At 40.0% G+C, this 15345-nt stretch overlaps 1 long non-coding RNA gene across 1 annotated transcript; it reads left to right on the top strand.

The window, feature by feature from the left end:
• The first annotated feature begins 9504 nt into the window (after positions 1-9504).
• Positions 9505-14404, top strand: LOC109366204. Its single transcript, XR_002112362.2, has 2 exons — positions 9505-10857; positions 12904-14404. It is a non-coding gene; the product is annotated as an uncharacterized LOC109366204 (long non-coding RNA).
• Positions 14405-15345: the final 941 nt, after the last annotated feature.

Raw genomic sequence — 15345 nt, forward strand, 5'->3', positions numbered from 1 at the left:
TCTTCCTGTACAGAGAATGCCAAATCCCACAGGTGCAGCTGACACAGCTATACCAGCTCTTCACTGCCCTTTTATCATCTGGAATAGACATAAATAAATGGAGATACATACATTCATTACACATTTTCCCTGATGTGTAATACTAACAAATCTGCAGTGATTGTGTGCTCCCTGAGCAGGTTTGTCCCATGCAGGATCAGATACATTGACTTTTGCAGCAACTTAGGGCTGCACTGTAACCTTTCTGTGTTTTCACAGTTTGGGATCAGCAGGCAGATACGGAGGTGTAACTAAGCATGCAACACTACTAATGAATCTCATCAAAAGGAGATCACAAAATCCTTGAGCTAAATAAATCTCCAGAGGCTATCCACAGCTAATTTTCTCAGTATTGTTTCTCCAAACTCCCTGTAATAATGAAACAGCATTTATGCCTTTTAAACAACATATTGTGTAGATTATAAATGACATGTAACCTTCCCAGCAAGCCAAGGAAAATGACAGCATTAAATTCCCAACAGCTATAAAAATGCATTAACAATTTTAGAAGAAAATGACTTTTGAGAAGACAGGTTTTAAATGAATAAATATGAATTTACCATGTTTCAGCAGAGCACGGGGCTCACCTGCAGCATTTTGCTTTAAAGTCCTGTAACTCCTTTCGAAGCAAGGCAAAACCACCCTTGATTAGAAAGATATGCATGCTTGTGGGGAGTTAATCTCATCTCTGATCACAAATTTGTCAAAACTCAGCGTCTTTAGCTTGGAAGAGATTTATGCTGGAGTCAAACTGAAGAAAGCAGCGCATGCAAACTGCAGGGAGGGAGAAGGGACAAATTGATGCTGCAGCTCAGGCAGTTTGGCTACAGCATCCTGGCAGTTTCTGCTCCCTTCTGTATACTCTGCTTGCCAGTGTCATGGCACAAGCTTTCCAGAGAGCAGCTTTGCCTCAGTAACATGATCTGAATCAAAAGAAATGGTCTGTTTGGGTCTTGAGCCTAACAAAAAAGCAGCACTGCATGTCCTGGCACCCATTCGATAGCAGGGCAGCTGGTTAGGTAGCTCTGGGCCAACAGAGCGGGGTTTCACACAGGGAACCACACACGGCTCCAGCTGGGATGCTCTGGATTGTTCCTCAGTTTGCTCTTACAGCTGATACATGACTCCATGTCTTTTATTAGTAGCGACAGTGGTTGCAGGGTTTCACACTGCATTGTAGTGGGGTTTGTAGATCAGTTCAAAGGGACATTTTGAGAAAACAGTGTTGCTGACAGCCACCTTCAGGCAGTGAGAAGAGCTGGATTTCAGGAGGACAAAGAGGATTCTTAAGGCCAGTTTATATTCCTCCTCTGCTCTTGGTCTAGTGCCCTGTCTGCACATTGCAGTCCTTACCCACAGCTTGGACAGTGCAGCAAGTGAAGGCTGCAGAATCAGCAGCTCTGGGTGAGGAGAGTCAGGCCCAAATAAATAAATAAATAAATAAATAAATAAAATTGAAGTTTCAAGGATGCCAAATGGTCAAGTAATGGCATGGCACAGAAAACAGAAGGCACTTGGCAGTAAAGTGCAGGGAGCAGTTTAGAAGGCTCTGGAGATCACTGGACAGTACTAGGAGATCAAAGAGCATGTAAACCATGCAAAAAAGAGGAATATGGTGTGGTTATCAGCATCAGTGCAAATGAATTTTCATGGAAAGCATGGTTTCATACAAAGAGTCAGGTAAGCAAGTTGATTTATCATTCATACAGAGGATAAAATGCAGTCCTGGCATTTGGCACAGTTGATAAACTAAGCAGAGGCCAAGGAGTTTGGTGCAAAATTGATGTGTAACTTCAAAACAAGTGTCATGTAGAACAGCAGATGTTTGAATAAGCAGTGAAAAACTGAATAACCTAGATTAGTGTAACAAATTAATTGAAATCTAGACTGAGAAGATACAGGTTTCAAATGCTCTCATTGAAGAAAAAAGCTGATATGCAGACAATGCTGATTCCACAGAAAGCACTGTTGCAGAGAAACTCTGGTGCTCAACTGGCTGTGTAATACGTTGGAGCTGGAATGCAAGTTAGCTGGAGCTTTGAACCGGATCTGTACAAAGTTGAACTCTCCAAGGGAGTGTACAAAGATTTTAAGCTCAAAAAGTCAGTCTAAAATAAATTAAATTTATCAGCTTCTTCTGCAGAGAAAACCTGTAGGACTCAGTCAGGATCAGTAGAAATAAAAAAAAAAAAATTAACATAAGACTTACCTCCTAATCCACTATGTCTGCATAGCTGGCCCCTATTTCCAGTTCATCTGCTTAAGTTGACTTAGGGATTTTCTGAATTGCAGCAAACTCTGCCCAAATGAAGACATTTTCTCTTTTTGTCATCAGTGAGACAGGCAAAGCCTGGGGCAGTGAATAAGGCAGACGTGGACCACTCCCCACCCCTAAAAACAATTGATATTGATGTGTGGATCACATCCACTGAGCCAAATGTTCTTCCACTCTTTCTCTAAGCAGGATATCTTTATATCCAAATTGCCAACTTGGCAATGGTCCCTCTATCTTTTTGTCCCATGTTTTCTTTATTTCCTGCTCCCTCACAGCACCAGCACTTTGCTCAGGACAACTCTGAGGTCCTTTTGTCCCTGAGCAAATCCTAATGCTACCCAGGGAAGGACCAACCTTCCCCTCCCTCCCAGTAGGCTGCCCTGGACCCTGCCACTCTGTTTCAGAGATATTTCAAATCTCCGTCAAACCAGCTGGGGTGATTTAATTATGTATCTGGGGTTTTAGGAAGAGGATATAAAAATGTTCTTGGGAGCAAATTCCAAACCAAGTTAGGTCAAACCAGAGATATGCACTCAAAACTCTGTACTCCTATATGTGGTTGTTGAAAAGAGGTAATCCTCAGGAATCCTAGGAGTATGGCAAATGGAAATGATCTGCATCAAATATTTAAAAAGACGTAGAAAATACAGTATTGAGAAAGCAACAGCAGTTGCGGGACTTCAGATCAACGAAGGGAAATCCAATGGCGTGTCTGTATACTGACAAGAAGACCAATGTAAGCCTATCTAGCAGCTAATAGCCATTAATACCTGCAACATATGAACAGTGCAAGTCCTTAATAGAATTCATTCCAGTTTGTAGCTTGGGAAAGAGAGAAATCCTTCCTGACTCTGAAGAACACTGAACATTTATGAGGATCATTATAAGGAAACTACATATAAGGAATCTGAATGTAAGAGCTGGAAAATCACTAAGAAAGCAGAAAGAGACAAATGAATAAGGGGACAGGGGGACAGCAGGACAAGGGGAAATGGTTTTAAGTTTGGGGAGGGAAGATTTTGGTTGGATGTCAGGGGAAGTTCTTTACTATGAGAGTGGTTAGGTGCTCGAAGAGGCTGCCCAAAGAGGTTGTAGATGCCCCATCCCTGGAGGTGTTCAAGACCAGATTGGATGGGGCCCTGGGCAGCCTGATCTAGTATTGAATGTGGAGTTTGGTGGCCCTGTATGTGGCAGGGGGGTTGGAGATTCGTGATCCTTGAGGTCCCTTCCAACCTGGACCATTCTGTGATTCTGTGAATAAATTTGAAAATGAAGAAAGCTACGCTCAGAGGGAAAGATGAATGCAAAATGATTTAATAATTAGTTTCTCCCCAGTAACTCTCAAATAAACAAAGTTGTTTTTAGATGAGGAGAAATATCCTCATTAGATGAACAACTGATTAAAGGAGAGGAAACGTGGCTGAAATGAGCTGTATATTTTCATAGTGGAGGATACTTAATGAAGAGTAGAATGGAGTCACTCTTTGCTCATGTAAGGGCAGCCACTGAATGGAGAGCATCTCTTGGGCCTAGGCTGCTTCCTTGAGAAGATGTGCTGTATTGCCAAAGGGTCCTTTTGCCAGTGGGAGTGAGTTCAGGTGAGTTCTACCCATGAATACTTTGCCTAGTATCACCAAGAACCTCTCAGAAGCAATTTTGCTTCTTTCCATGCAGAACAGAGGGCTTTCCCAACCTTGGTGATTCTGTGATCTCAGTCCTGACTAAAACTGCAGCAACCCTATTTATTGAAGTACTTTTCTTAACTTGATGTTGTTCAGGTGGCTACAGTGCTTCTGGAAGAGCTGCTAACCCATAGCCTGATCCCCTCCTGATAATGTGGGAACAAATTGCTCTGAACAATGCCATCTTACTACGAGCACAACATGCAGTTAGCAGCTGTCAGGATTTGAAGTTTTAAACTGGCTGTTTACTTGGAGAACCCACAAAATAAAAAGTATGCCCATCCTTCCAGTTGTTAGGCATTCAATCAGAGGAAGATGAAAAGCTATAAAATCCACCAAGTATTTCTTCAAGGATATTTGTTCTCGTATCCTCAGTTTCTTCTAGCATATCATCTTTTCACAGAGTCAGGCACCTTCATCAATTTCCACGTTCTGCATTCACATTGTAGAGGTACAAAACTGCAGATACTATTTATATCTGACCATGGCAGAGTATTTGAATGTGACAGCACATTTGACAGAATATTGAAAATCAGCTTCATTTTGCACTGTGCCCACAGAATGCCTGAAGTAGCCCATACTGCTTGGATCATTAGACCAACATAGTGCCATAGTCTCACTGAAGTCAATGATGTTATGTCAGCAGTAGCTGTACCCTTGAGGCACTAATTCAGCAGAGCGCTTACATATCTGCTTATTTACCCTCATTCCTTGATCTGAAGCCAGAGAAACTTACACAGAAAATAAACTGGAATGAGAAAATATAAAATTGCAGCCAATTGTTGCCCAGCTTACAGGCGGAATCAGCTTCACCGTTTCTCTGCCAAAAAAATCACCTTACTTGAAGCAAAGCACAGAGCAGAGTGCTTCGGTAAAAGAAATAAATTATTAAACTGGTGTATTAAGATCTGATTCCTGGCTTTGCAGCAGAAAAAAAAATTAACTTCGTTAATTTGAAAAATAGATGTGTTTTCTTTTTAGTCATTTTAGACTCGTTAATATTTCATTTCAAAATAAGCATATAGTGTTCAATACAGACATAAATTGGGGTACTTTGTAGAGGATGCATTAATTTATTAGAGATCTGGGAAAAGATTCCATTATTTAAGTGATAAAGCAATTAGGTCACGTGTTCATGTAAATGTAATACTGTATTATCTTGGGTAACCATGGATGTCATACATCCAGTAATAAATGCATACGTGAGCTGACTATTTTTAACCCCAAGTCCTACAATTCTTCTGTTTACAAATTAGGAAAAAATGAGGTAAAACATAAAACATGAGTGGATTATATCACTGTTAAAAAGCTGCCTATTAAATTGCTTTTTAAACTTTATTTAAATAGTGGGATTGTGTTGCCTCTCACAAATGCCAGAGTGACTCACATAAAGATGTGTCAGTAGTTTCTCATCAAGGACGTCAATACAATGTTTTTTCTCCACTCATTGCCAAATAAAGAAAACATTCAACTGTGTAGGTGCCTTGAGCAATGACCCCTAGCAAAGCACACACGGATGGGAGACACTATGCTTCAGCGCCTGTGAAGCAATAAAGCAGTGCAGTGGAGTCAGGCACATGCCATAGCAGCTAACACAAAAGGGTGCCGTCTCATGAAAACTGGTGGGAGTCTGATGAAGTCTGTAAACATAGCAAAATGAAGTTTGCAATTCTGTTGCACAGATTGTCTGATAAGTCTGGGCAATTTCACTGTGTCAGACTGAAATTAACCCAGTTTTAATTCTAAGAGTTGGATTTCTAAAATCTATTCTTAGAGAAAACTAGCTGTCCTACATTAAATCCTCACTATTTTCTATAAAGTGAGTACTAGTTTCATTTAGCATAGCAATGTTTGAAATGGACACATTGTGAAACTCGTAACACCTTAAATACAAGCTCATGTTCAAAGGTAAACTCATACTAGTAAGCTCGTAAAAGATTTACATTCAGATAGGCAAGGCTTTGTCTAGCTGTGTATCTTATTACAAGTTTGACGTAGAATGCAACTCTACAATACACAGCTGGAGCAGTTTAGGAGAAGACACAGCTTAATAATTTATGGCAAGCCAATGTGGAAAAAAAAATGTAAAATAAATGATAATAACCTAATCCTGAGTTATTTGAAAGATTGATGTGGCTAACGATTCCCACCAAGCCGCATTTGGAAACAAAAGAGAATTTTCAGATGTGGAGCATCTGCCAAGCATTGAGTTATATTTGCATTTATTTTCCTTTGTGTGATTTGGGCTCAACAAAGATGTGCAAAGTTTTTGAGTTTTGAAGCACTGTCCCTCTTCAAATTTTTTCTGACTTTTGAGGGCAATCATTGGAGAAACTCTGACAAGTAGATCTCTTAGGTGTGATTAATTCCATTCCTTTTTCCCCAGAGCATCTGTGCTTTGAATCAGACACCTCTCTTGAGCACCATCATCCCTCTCAGACCTTGTCCCTCTCTAGTCTTTGCCTTCCTCAGGTCTTCTGTTAATAGCTCCCTCTAAATAAGCTTGGAATGTATTAAGTGATCTCTAATTCTTATTTGGGAAACTAACAACAGCCAACCAAGAAAGAACAGCATCTTCACTACCTAAAGCCCTATCTTTATCATGCACCTCTCTCATTGCATTGTTTCTGGCACATTGAACTATGATGGGCTCTCAGCTACACACTGCCTGTCCCTGGCACACTTTTGTCCTGGACCACTTTCCAAACACTGCTCAGGCACAGCTTGGGAAGTAGCATGGGTGGGGTCTACACTAGGTGGCCGAGATGTAGCCACCCTGCCCTAATGGCTTAAGTATGAAGCATAGGTATGTCCATGGTTCATCTCAGGCACAAAGAATGGACCTTGGGACCATAGGACGCCTGATAGTTTCAGGCATAGCTGACCTGCGCGTGTATCCGTCATCATATTTGGTGGCAGTGGGAAGAAGAATATTGCAAGTGTCTCTGTGATTTGTGCTAACCTGACAAAGCTGGACATAAGATGGAGGATGTGATCACCTGAGAAGCACTTCTGAGCCTACTGCTCTAGCCAGAATTTCTGCTTCACCTCTTCAACACTCCTTTCTTTTTATTTCCTTTTGTCTATTCCACTTAATAGTTTGATGAGGTGGAGGCTTTGTTTCATCTTGGGAAAACAGATACGAGCAGTGCCTATAAAAGAGTGTTTTTATGTGTACACTTACATCTCCAGACCTATGTTTATTTCTCATCCATGGTATCTTTGTATCACTAACACTTAATGGAAAACTATTGGACTGAAGTAGGGGCTTTCCTGATGAGGTTCAAGACCTTATCTAGTTCTGTATAGATGTATCTACTTTTAAAAAAATACATGGAGAATTTTAATTGATGCTTTGCCATCAACAAATACATTCATATGTATTCTAAATATGAACAAAACTCTGATTCAGGATTCCACGTAGAAGAATTATGTCACTTCAAATGAAAGCATATGGCTCTGGCTTTGTGCAAAGTGCTGAGCTTTCTTGCCTACTCTCCAAGACTTCTTTCCAGACACTAAGTTGAAATCTGACAGCAAAAGGATCACATTAACTTTTAAATGTTCAATATCCCATTTCTCACTCTGCAGCTGAGAAGACTACCCAATAGACAGTGAAGCTGAGTTTAATAAATTCATGCTTGAAGTCATACATGTGAATAACACTACATTTTTTTGACAAATATACCGAAGGTGTCATATTTGAAATTGGTTTACAGAGCAAGCAGACTAACAAGTTTATGCCACACAAAGATTGGTGATTTTTAAAAGCCTAATTAAAACTTTCAACTCATTCACATGTAAAATTCTCCTTCCAGATGACTTCTGTAACTCTGGGAGTCAGTCCAGCTGTTCCCACATAAAAGGGAAAGGGATGTAACTCAGGCATTTTCTCCCAAAACTTGGCTTCTGTAGAGCATAACGTAATGCCAGGAGGCAGTTTATTACCTTGTCAGTGTTGATGCTTTCCCACACTTGTTTGATACATTCAAGTTGTTGCATTGTATTTGGTATGCCATTTACTATGTGTTATTAAGCAGACACCACTGACCTCAGTTTCAAATCAGACCTATTACCATGCTTACCTCTATTATTGAGTTGATTTCACATAATTTGGTTTTCTATGAAGCTGTAAAGACTGGATTTAATTGGTGCCTTTGAAGATGTGCAGAGCAGCCTGGTACGCCTGCAAAAATTCATATCGGTAGGATTTTTTAAAGAGGTTAAAGTATTTAGGATACTCCATGTACTTACTCATAGCACCATTTGTGATATTAATAAACGCTGCCAAGTCTGAGCTCTGTATTGAAATACTGACGGTTTCAATTAGCAACTGATTGAGTAAACTCTAACATCAACAGACAGATTACTACTGTCCTCAAGAGGTGTTGGTGATGTGACAGGAATTCAAATTTAGAGAGAAAATACAGCTTTTTGTATCAAGGCTACAGATCAGTCAGTTGTAAAAATTGGGGAAAAAAAAATAACTTTGAAAACGAAAATCTACGTATAATCAGCATTACAGAAGGTCTGTTCTTTCTACAGCATCAAACATTAAACAGTGTCAAAGCCAGATCAACCATACTGTCTAACATAGCGAATTACACAGATCAATAGCTTGATTTTAATATGACAGTTCCCATAAAATGGTTATTCCTGGTATGAAGCATTTAATTAAGAGCCAAAGAGCTCGAAGTCACAAACCTTTCCTGTAATTCATCCCACTGTGTCTGGGTTTTTGAAGACGACATTGTTCTGATTGTTTCACCATCAGTTTGGTCAGTTCCTGTTTTAGTGATGTAAAACTTTCCTTTACCTTTGACAATTATGGGCTGTATGATTAGTGGGAGCTATAAGGGCCAAGAGTCTGTAAACATCATTCCCTTAATATTACAACACATTCTCAAAGTAGAGTTATAAAAACATTTTAAAAGCCTCAATAACTCTGTCTGTGTGTTTGATCCACTAAATGAAAATCACTCATATTAAGAAATCTTAATTGATCTGCAGTCTAACAGCTAGAAAGAGAGTGACCAAAAACCCCCTAGTATGCCTGGGGGGGGGAACAATCTTTTCAGGGTAGGGTAGCTCTTGTAAATTAAACAAATCCTTGATATTTAAATTGCACTGAAAAATACTAACATCTTCCCAGAACTAAAGGTCAGCTCAAGACACTGCATTGTTTCATCATCCCCACTGCTGCCCATGCTCCAGTCTCCACTTCTTGGAGCCACCTCATAGAAACCCATGCTATAATAGTAGGTATCTACAATAAACAGATTCATTTCAGGTCCTAACACTCCTGAACTTAAAGATCTCATATAGAAATCTAGGAAATCTCTGAAAGGCATTATTTGCCAATAAATGTCAACACACATGATGTTGTGAAAGATTATTTTCTCCATAGACTACATAACAGCTTGAAAAAAAAGGGGGGGGGGTGAAGCAAACAAAATTAGCATGTGAAAAGCTAATTATTGACCTAATATCTAAAGAAAAATGCCCAGTTTAGTCTAGCATTTATTACCACATACTAGGTGTACATTTATGCAGTGCATGCCCATGTAGTCAAGTTAGCAGTCACAGCAAACGTAAACCTTCCAGTGAACATAGCTCAATATACAAATGCTAGAAACTCCTTAGAATTGGATGTTGAGTTCTCTTGTTTTAGCAATTGCTTTGCCTTTCCATTCATTCTTCCTAATGGAAAGACTTTTTAATCAATTCTTCTTAGACTTCTTAACTAATTATTGATCTCTATCTCACACTCTGGATACTCAGAAGAATAGTTAGTGCTGTTATTACTGAGACTTACTCAAGGAACAAGCAAAACAGAATGATATTTATGGCAGTTGCTGCTCTGACAACAAAACAAGCAGGTTGTCTTCCCTTTTTTGCCCACACCAGAGCCAAGCTTAGCTGTACTATTGCTGCCAGGCTGGAGAATGGATATGGTGGTGGCAACTGCAGGTAGGTGGAAGACAGGCTTCTCCCATAGGCACCAATCACTCTTTGGTTTCGGCTGCTCATTGATGCGTACCAAAGCCAGCTCTTCAGACTTTTCCCCCAGCTCCTAGCACCCTCATTCGAGTCTGCAGCAGTTCAGCCTTATCTGTTCGGACAGCTAAGTTCAATATTACCTACATTGCTGGGAAAGCTGGATCTACTACCAAAGATTATTGATTAAGGGTATTCATGACAATTAATGAGTAATGTTTAGAATTAATGTGTGATTTACTTAATTAATTGTGCTTCTAGATTAATTACAATCCTCTTATTGAGTATCCTCCCCCTTCAGCTGTTTTGACATTTTCTGCCTTGCTTCCAAATGCCAGAATTGTTCAGACTGCCCCACTTTTCCCATGACCGCTCACCTCTATCCGTACACCTTTTAAAATATCAGGGAGTTCATATTCAAAGTTTTTTTTTTTTGTATGGTCTTGATTCTATTTTCTCTTTTTCCTTTGGAGATTTATATTCCAGCTATGTACTTCACGATGAAGCATATCATGATGCTGTACACTGCTGCTGGGATAGCAATACCACCAGATTCCAGGAAAACAACAAGGAGTATTCAAAATGCTTTTCTGACCTCTTTCAAACTCATGACTTTTACAAATATCAAGCGGAAGAGACTAAGGAGGAGGTAAAAAATGTGGGTATTAGTGCTACTTCTCACAAATGGAACCAGATGTACTAAGAAAAACTTATTGAGGTGGCAGAGTAAACAAATAGGAAATGCTAATTCCATTATGATGCTCTGCTCCCATGGCACCCACATCCATTTCACCAGTTCCTGGGCAACAGCTGCCAGACCAAGCAGCAGGCTCAACCTCACAGCTTCTGTGTCAAGAACCACTGGTAACTAGAATCACAGAATGGGTTAGGTTAGAAGGCATCTCTGGAGGTCATCTAGTCTGAGCTCCAGTCCAGGCAGTATCATACAGAGCCCATTGTCCCTTCTTTATGTGAAAGATTCCAAGGAAGGGCTTTTGAAGGTCACTGTGCACCAGCTTCTTCATCTCTGCATTAGATGAGGATCATTATCTGCAAGATGAGGACCGTGGTCTCCTTAGTTTGATGGTGTTACCAGATCTATTGAGTAGGGTAGGGTGAATCTCTATCAAACATTCAGATTGGTTTGATCTATAAAGAATAACAAATGCTTCAAGTACCAAACAAATGCTTTCACTACCAATGCAAGCTGGGGGATGAAAGGACTGAGTGCAGCCCTGCTGAAAAAGACCTGGGGGTTCTACTGGTAGATGGGAAGCTGGACATGAGCCAGCAATGTGCCCTTGCAGTCCAGAAAGCCAAACATATCTTGGGCTGCATCCAAAGTAGTGTGGCCAGCACTTCTGTGTTCCTGCTCCTCCACTCTGTGCTGGTGAGACCTCACTTGGAGTACTGCATCCAGATGTGGAGTCCTCAGTACAAGAGAGACATGGACCTGTTGGAGCGCATCCAGAGGAGGGCCAGAAAAATGATTCAAGAGATGGAACACCTCTTCTATGACGACAGGCTGAGAGAGCTGGGGCTGTGCAGCCTGGAGAAGGCTCGGAGGTGACCTGAAAGTGGCTTTTCAGTATCTAAACGGGAGCAACAGGAAAGAAGGGGACAGACTCTTTAGCAGGGTCTGTGGTGATAGAACAAGGGGAAATGGTTTCAAGATTAAAGAGGGCAGATTTAGTTTGGATACAAGGAAAAAGTCTTTTCCAGTGAGGGTGGTGAGGCAGTGGAACAGGTTGCCCGGAGAGGTGGTGGATGCCCCATGCCTGAAGACTATCAGGGCAAGGCTGGATCAGGCCCTGGACAACTTGATCTAGCTGTGGATGTTCCTGTTCATTTCAGGGGAGTTGGACTAGATGGTCTTTAAGATGGTCCTTCCAGTTGTAAGGAGTCTATGATAGTTGGGATTTGATATTACAAATTATGTAGTTTTAGTTTGCCATTCTGGTCCTCTTTAAAAGACTACATTGGAACAAGCTACACAGATACTGTTCTGAAGTTGTTTCAGATCAGAGAATTTCTACTTTGCACAGTTTACAGATAATATTTACCCCTTCTCCCTTTCTTCTTCTTTCATATAAGTAGCATAAATTATGTTTTCATTATTTTAAACAACAGGGACTGAAAATGAAAGATGAGGTTGAAACATGGGAATCTAATGGATTTTGATGCTCTAGGTAATCTTTAATAACAAGAGTCAGCTTGTTTCAAGACATTTTCTACACTGCCAGTTATGTTGGCAGTATTAGGAACTGTGCATTCCTGCAATTTCTACTACCTGAGTCAAAATGCACTTAGAACTACTTCAGTCTTACTTGCTGGCTACCAATTGCTTTTATCAATATCTGAATCTTCCTGCTGAGAGCACAGGGGCTCTGCCTCTTTGGTTTTCAAATGTTGCTTCAAGATTGGATTTTCCAAACAGGCAAGCATTTGATGTAAGCTTTGAACATTCCCCATAAGTGGGAAATCACACACGGGAAAGATGGCGCATTCGGCTGCCTTCCTAAGCAGTGTGCCCAACTTTCCAAAATAATAATTGCACTCTGATTCAGAGCGTTCTCTAGTAAACATTCTTCTTTTCCTTTTGAAAACAGATGGATAAATTCTCAATTCTGAAAAATCCAAGCTCTGGGGAATTATATCAGTATGAGTTTATTTACTTATATTATTTCTACAACATTTACTTGATAAGAAAAATATATTAACCTTGTAAAAATACAGAACATAAAGGTTAAAGTAGTACGGAAATACAAAGCACGTATATGAGAAAAAAATTAATAGGGCCAAACTCGGTCAACACACAGTGACACTACGGGGTAATTAACTGTTCTATTGCAAATTGTTTCTGAGATTAGGGCCATTAAATTGATATTTATGTATTTTTTTTCCATTAAGGAGACTGCCATCTCCTGCCGATGCAAAGCCCTACAGAAGCCCTCTTCTAGGGAGTCTGCAGAGGTCTATGAAAAACAGTTTTAATCAGATGTAGCTGTTTGCTGTCCTCTTTTTCTCGTGGGAACTGAAGCACAGAGATGACGAAGCTTCTCAAGGGCAGGCAGGAGGCTGTCTGAGAAAGCAGAAATGTCCCAGCGTTGCTTGCTTATTGAATGCCCTAGCCACGAGCTCAGGCTTCCCTTTAAGACCATCATGAAGCAAAAAGCAGCAGTGCAGTGATGTGTTCATGGTAATGTATTTCTTTCAGGTGGAAAGGGAAGAAAAGCAATACAGAAAAAGGTCAGATCTAGAAAAGGAAGAATTTAAGAAAGCTTCGTTTGACCTTTGTCTCTGGAGAAAGCAGATGTGAGCCTGGGAGCTCAGAGACTCTTTGACACTTTGCTATTCTCAGCAGCCCCCTTATAAGGCTTTCACAGACAAGCAGCCACAGAAACTTATTTCAGCTTGGCCAGGCCTTTTAAATGGAAATGAGTTCTTCACCCTCCACTGTCAACGGTGGAGCATCCTTTCTTGCCAGTCGGTACGCCTGTTAGAAATAGCTTGTGTTAAATTGCCCCCTAGAGGAGACAAAACGGGAGCAGCAGAACGATCAAAGCGAAGCGTACAGCAACGATCTTCCGAAAGAGCAGCAGTACCTACACCGAGGTGACACGTTAGTCTTTCAGTGAGCCAGGAAGGAATTCACAATGACCAACAACACTTTGTTCCATTTCTCTTCAAGGGCATAAAAATAATGTATTGTAAAATGAAATGATGCTACAGTTTCAAGATTAGGAGGCAAATCTTCAAAGATCAAAGGTAACGGTCTGCTTTTCAGTCAGAGTGGCACTCCACCTGTAATTAGTTTTAATGAAAAGAGGATGAGCTTTTCATCAGAAATGGATTGTGGCTGATCAAACTTGACTCTTACTGTTGTTTCACATCCTTTCAATTCTGAAATATACTTTAAAGCTTTAATGTATCTCCTACCATGCTTAATAGATAGGCATCTTTTGCAAAAGGATGCCCTAGAAAACAGAACTCATTAGTTGTTGCAACTCTTTGTTCTTGCAATAGGAGTTTGATCAGATTTTTTTTTTTGTTGTTTGCTTTCTGATTAAGGAAAAGTTGTCTTTAAATCTGAGATAATGGTTACATAGACCTTCTCTCTATTACTGAATCTGACTAATGTCAAAAATAATATAATAGAGTTATGCATCTTAAGGTGAAAATTGTGTATCCGTTGTGATAAGGACCATCTGCTTTCATTAAAACAGGTCAGAGGCTCTTGTAGCCTCTTGTAACAACACCTTTGCCCCCCCAAAAATGGAAAACAATGTTTCTGCTAATTTAGTGGGTGAAGATGTTGTCTCCGTAGCTTTAGATGAATGGAAATGCAATATCTAATAGTAATAATTTGAGTTGATTGAAGTAAAAGAAATAAAAGATTCATTCATAAGCAGTCAGACTGGAGTATAATTCATCTCTACTGAAAGCTTATTGCTATGAATTTACATCACAGGTGAATTGGGCTCCTTTTCGAGAAATCACAAAGATGTATAAATGTATGTTATCACATAAGGTAAAATAATGCTTTAGTTACATTTTCTAGTCTCTAGTATTTTAATGAAATATTTTGGGAAAAAAGAATCTGGCTGGTACAACTGCCAACATGGGAGGAGGGGGAAAGAACAAAACATGGCTGTTTTACCAAAATAACAGCATGAAATTATTGCAGACACAAACAGAAAAATGAGAGGAAGCTAGAGAAACCAATCAGAGACAATATCAGGTCTCTGATATGGTATAGCAACATAAGAAATTAACTGGCTAACCTTTCAACCTTCCCCGGGCTTCTTCTCTGCCCCTCTGATGGATGTTGCTTCCCCCAAGGCAAGGGAATACGACACACTCTTAATCAGTTTCCAAATTGCTATAAATTTCCATATTCGCATGTAGCTATTCCTCTTTCAATATATCTTAACATAATGGGCTGAAAGCTCTGGCGTTTCAGGAAAAATATGATGAATGGTCTGGATGTCCTTTTGTACAAGAAAGGAAAATCAACTGGAATGGCACTGGTACCCATTTTATAAGTCTCTTCTATGCTAAATTTTAAAAATTGAGATTACAGAGCTAATCACAGCATTTATTTCAGTGTGCACATATCCTGCTCCCTCCAGACTTGTAAACACATCCCACTAGGGTCCATGGATTTATCTCTGTGCATTTTGCTTAAATATTTTCCAGCCTGATCTTCCATCCAAGATAAGTCATTTTTGCTACAAGCCTTCCCCTCAATCTCTGGGGCCTGGGATTAGTTGCAACTAAGTCATGCTGTCACAGTATTTAGGAACAAAGACCCATTCTAAGTTGCATGCACACACTGTCACCTATCTTATG

Source organism: Meleagris gallopavo, chromosome 2 (genome assembly GCF_000146605.3).
Source record: "Meleagris gallopavo isolate NT-WF06-2002-E0010 breed Aviagen turkey brand Nicholas breeding stock chromosome 2, Turkey_5.1, whole genome shotgun sequence".
Taxonomy (NCBI): Eukaryota; Metazoa; Chordata; class Aves; order Galliformes; family Phasianidae; genus Meleagris; species Meleagris gallopavo.